Raw genomic sequence first — 5,981 nt, forward strand, 5'->3', positions numbered from 1 at the left:
GTTAGAAGATAGAAAAATCAAATGGAATGAAGAAACGTGTTCGTTTAGAGTGTGGTAGTTTGTGAAGGATAAACAGGAAAGAAAAATGGGTTTTTAGTATCTATGGTACATGGAAAATTGTGCAATAGGAAAAAAGACTCTGAGCAGCTAAGGAAAAGGAGTTTTTTTTTGTAACTAGAAACATCCTGCTATGATTTATAAGCAATCCGAACAACTAAAGAATACGGCATAGAAAAACGTCTGAGGTAAAAATGCAGGAAAATAAAGTGAAACGAGATCTGATGCTTGAAGGCATGCGACAATAAGCATCATGACGATTCCCAAATGAAAAAAACGGGGAAAGAAATCTGTGGTTAGAAAAAAAGTGAGGAGGATGATCTCATCGCATAGTATAGAAAATATACTTTTGGAAAAGAAACATTAGTTTGAATCACAGCGAGTTCCAGCAGAAAACAAGCTGTATAAAATGGATGATTCTTTGATGCATTAACAAGAAGAAGAATTTGAATTTACTAAGTAATTTCTTAATTCAATTTAAATCGTTATTTAACACCTCATGGCTTAAAACTGAAGAAAAGGGTGTTGATTATTTTAATGTGTAATTAGAAAATCAAATATATACAAGCCCTCCGCGTGCCGAGCGCTGAGGCCCGAACAAAACTCGGTTTCCCGGTACTTCGTTTATAGACGCGGAACAGAAATATTTCAAAGAGTGAGACTATCAGAATAATTAATAAAGACTTAACAACAGTTACATACGACTTTAAACATCACTGTGAGAGAAGGAGACAACATGGAAGAAAACTGATTTTTCGGCCATGTTCCAAAATAGGCTTCGGTAGAGCTTTTGCTGGGTAAACTGTTTTATGCTTCTGGATTAATGCGGAATCTTGGGGCAACGGGTGTAAATATTATGTAAATTTAAAATGTAAACTGAACAGAGTTTATGTTTATCTGTTTGTGAGAAAATCTTCTGAAATTTTTCTGTGTATGGAAAATGTGGTAGTGCTGTTGAATTAGACAGTTTAATGAGGATTGTTTGGTTGAAAATTTTTTTTTATTTCGGACAACTGGAGCATAAAGCCTACTATATTTTTTTTCAAGGTGGAAAATCAGCAGCAATTAGGTTTGGTTTACACGTGGCCCAACTGGTGGACAAAGATAAACACACTATTCAACTGGCTTTCTTCATGAATGTCCTATCTGGACTAACGGGCTGGGAACCAAATTTCCCAATTTAAATAGAAAAGCCTCAGATTTTCAGAATTAAATTCCAAAATATATTTGAGACAACACCGGCTAATCATGATAAAACCAAAATCGCAAAGAAGAGAGATACAAGGACAATAACAAACACGAAGTAACGATGAAAGGGTGTTACCCTTTCATCGTTACTTCGAATAAGTCCTTATTTTAGTTTTTATACTGATTTTGAGGTTTGGTTTTTACATTGTCTATAAACTTTTATCTGTATTTTTTTTATTGTTCTGCACTGAGGTTGGTAGAGCGGAAGTCTCTACCAAGATATTTGCATAATTTTTATGTATTTTTTTTTATATAAAAACCTTATATGCCCCCAAGGCATAACTTAAAACATTTCCCTGAGGGTTGTGGGGGAGTTTCCTCCTCAAAGATATATTTTCTATCTGGAAATCAACTACGCGGAACAAAATGGCTATCTCAAAATTTTTATTGGATGTGTTTGGGGGAATGATTGGCGTGGGGGGGGGGGGGGGCAAGTTGCCCTCCAATCATTTTTGACTATTAAAAAGGGCACTAGAACTCTCAATTTCCAATCGAATGAGTCCCCTTGGAAGTTTCTACGACGACCCCTTCCGTATGAATTGCCTCTTGGGAAAAAAAATAATATTAAATAAATAAATAATAAAACATTGGAGCCGTATGGCCTTTACTATAGGCAACGCTACAGCGTTGCCTCTGAAACACTTAAAACTATTCAAGATATTTATTGAATAAAGGTGACTCTCCAAGTCACTTGAAAATATTGGTAAAACGTTGATATAATTTTAGCAGCATGCGATCAGAGGAAATATGTATGTATTTTTAAAATCGTTCTCAATTGACTTGAGAGAAAAAGGGTTGATTGGACTAATAGTTTAAATTATTCTCAAATTATGTGCGAACTTTAGAAAAAGAAATTGAAATTTTGGTGAAGCTACTGTGTGCAAACTTTGGTTAATTTAAGCCTTATTTTCATGTTTGTGTTATTTTTGCGTATTGAAGGGTATTGGATTTCATGGATCCGTATTAGGGTGATGACTCATTTTAGATTCAAAGGTTTATCTGAGTAAAACAGCAAAAACGTTTATTTTTAGAAAAAAATATTGTTTATTCTAAACAAATGGTTCGAAAAAATGGGTTTATAGATCCGTAATTTAGAAACCTACTGATTTTTATTTAGGTGTTACAGAATGTGATTCACCATTTGCAAACACTGTATGTGACATTGCTTCATGTAGGCAAATTGAAACACTTGAACTTTAAAATATTAACGCAAATAGTATCACTGACTTTAAAAAGAAATCCAATAAAAGTAAAGTTACATTGTACTTTAGAATATGTTACCCTGACTAATCAAGATCAATGTTAGGCCGTTCAAAAATATTTATTCACTTGAGCTTTACAGGAAATTTACCTTTTAAACAACTGAAATCTACTTTAGGGATATCTGACCCCTCCTTCCCATTATCCGCCCAATCGTCCAACTTGCTCAAAGTAGCATTATCTTTCAGGGGTTTGAAAACCGCTATAAGAAAAACGTAAAGGAAACAATGCTACCGGGCCAACATCCTTCTAAATCATGATTATATTTCAAAACTGTAGACCTCTGCCCTGGGTCTGGCTATCTCATAATGGCTAAGAACTGCTAAAATTTTTATTTTTAACATAAAATATAGCATATTCTAAACAGATTGTACGTGCAAATGGGTATATAGATCCTTAATTTAGAGGTCTGGCCATCTCATAATGACTAAGAACTGCTAAAAGTGTTTATTTTGTAACATAAAAAACAGTTTTTTTCAACTAAAAGTAAAGAGCTTCTACATTAAATCAAAGAATAGCAGAAATAAAGTCGAATAATTATTCAAGCAGAAAATAGTATGATAGAATAATGTTTTTTTTCCAACGCCAAACTTAATGATGTTGATGCTTGTTTAAATAAGTGAAGGATTTCAGTGTTGAATAAAGTAGTACACATGACAATGCAAATTAAATATGAGAAGTTTTTTTTTCCGAAAATTTTTTTTCAATTAAAAATAAAGAGCAGCTAAATTAAATAAAAGATGAGCAGAAATAAATTTTAATGACAGTTAAAGCCCAAAATATTTTAAATTGTTTTGATTTTACACTCTTATTTCTTCCGATTATGTTTTGCTCCTCATACTTTATTCATCTTAGCATATTTTTATAATTATGTTAAGGGTATTGATCATTATAGGGTTGAAGGTTTCCAGTCCCTTACAAATTTATTTAATTTAAGACTTTTTCAGCTATTATAATGTTTGATGTGATTGACACAGAATATATTGGACTGAAATATTCATCAACTGGTGTTTTTTGGAAGCGACCTTCCTATTGCTAGATGAACAGCGCCGTTAAGTTTATAGCTATAAATCTAACGTCAAAAACAATATGTTTAAGTAAGATAAAAAAAAAGATGATATCCAACATTAAATTTTGTAAATCAAAACGGCTTTTACGATAAAATCATAAGACCAGGTAATGAAAATGGTTATGAAATAAAACATAAACAAGAGTAAATTCAGGAAATATGCAGATTTTTCAGTGTCCAAGCTGTTTATGTTAAGGGAAATGTGCCGACTGATAAGCTCTTACTAGGAATATATGATAAAGACTTATCATTATCCAACTTAAAGACTTCAAATGTGAGAAATACCTGCAATCAGTACATGATCTTGAAGATGAAGTTAGGTATTTTGCTCACTGGGTACCTGAAAAGATACCTGACACGGAAAAATGCATCAGATATCCGAAGACCTAAAGTTTGGCTCTCTCTATCAAAAGAATCAAGTAATAAACGTATTAAAGCTTAACATTTCCTTTACTGTTAGGTCTGTTACCAGAATCAATGACTCAGCTAGATTTAGAACAATTTAACTGCCCCAGATTTGAAGGCACATATCATCACTCTGAAGTTGAAGTAATATACTTTTCGCAATAGATGCCTGAACAATCGCCAAAGTGTTCTAAATCTATTCGATACAGTAAAAAAAAACTCCGTTAAAAGGAGTTTTATGGAATCATAATTTATGGATGAGTAATATTGTCATTTAAATATTGCTTTTTTTTAATGTGTAAACATGTATATTTTTCCAAATGTTTTTTGTTTGTTGAATATATTTTCAGCAATAAACATGTTTTAGCTTGCGTTCCTTTTGCATTTACGTCTCATACGTCATGTTTAGCTCTAGTATACCGTTTGAAACATGAAGGATCATTTTTTTGCTGAAAATTGAAATAAGCTTTTTTACAACATTCTACTGAAATTAATAAATTCGAATAAATCTAGCTAAGGATATTAGGCAAAAAATATCCCAGAGACCATTTAAAAAGAATATCCTAAGTCATGTGTAATAGTGAACTTTAAGCAATAAACATCTTTAAGCTTAATGCTTCATCTATTTGTAGACCTGTTACCTGAAGCAATCAGACAGCTAGTTTCAAATTAAGCTATGATGGATGAAAATGTTGAAATAGAAATATCTTTTTATTGTGGTTGTATCATCCGTAAGGGCCACTATCATGATTTTACAAACTCGTATGAGTATAATGTAATCAATTTAGAGCATGGGGACTTTAGAATAAATGAGATGAATCTGAGGAAGATGAATTCAAATAGAATGGAGAGAAACTCAGTTATAGATTGGCCAATTAAGAAACTATCGGAAGAAAGGGTAGCATTACCACCCTATGAAACCTCAAAATCAAAAACGATGGTCATGGAAAAGAAGGTATGACAAACAATAAAGATACCACAACGAAAAAAAAAATATAACATCAAGAAAAATGAAACTCAGAGGGGAAAGAAAATAACAAAATGAAAAATAAAATCAAAAATTTGAAAAACGATTATTTTGTCAGCCAGTGGCGAACCATGAAGAAGAAGAAACAAGCAAATATTTCGACAAGGACATCCACCGAGTCTTCCTCAGTGCTAAACAAAAAGGAAGAAAAGAAAAAGAAACCAACGAAAATCAAACCTTTCGAAGTTTACTTGTCAACAACTGAACAACGACAGTCAGTTTCTGTTCAGTCGTTGACAAGTAAACTTCGAAAGGTTCGATTTTTGTTGGTTTCTTTTTCTTATCTTTCTTTTTTGTTTAGCACTGAGGACGACTCGGCGGAGGTCCTTGTCGAAATATTTTTTTGTTTTTTCTTCTTCATGGTTCCCCACTGGCTGACAAAACCACCTTTTATACATGAAAAAGGTTTTTTGACCTTTTTTGATTTTAATTTTCATTTTGTTATTTTCATTCCTCTCTGAGTTTCATTTTTCATGTATAGCCAGTGTGGTCTAAGAATGTATATAAGATCAAGTAAATCATGGCCCCACTACAGGAAATCTTCATATTTCTTAAGAAATACAGACAAGATTTTTATAAGTGAAATTTGACATTAAGGAAGAACTAGTATTGATCAATTTATGTTTAATCTCATTACTGATGATACTTATAAGATTGTATTGCTTTTATATTTGCAATATATATTGATTGCCCCAATTGTTTATTATTTAATTTTGAAGGAATCAACTCAACTACCTAGTAAATTCCAATTCCAAAATGTGCTTTGAAACATCAACAGAATGTAATAGTGACACGATAAACCACGACACAACACTATAAAAATATTCCAAGTCTTTTATTTCAACGAATAAATTCCAAAATGAACTTTGAAACATTAACAGAATGTAAATGTGATAAGGTAAACCATATCATAAT

The sequence above is a fragment of the Artemia sp. Qi Xiang Cuo genome, chromosome 15 (genome assembly GCF_049724085.1).
Source record: "Artemia sp. Qi Xiang Cuo chromosome 15, ASM4972408v1, whole genome shotgun sequence".
Lineage (NCBI taxonomy): Eukaryota > Metazoa > Arthropoda > Branchiopoda > Anostraca > Artemiidae > Artemia > Artemia sp. Qi Xiang Cuo.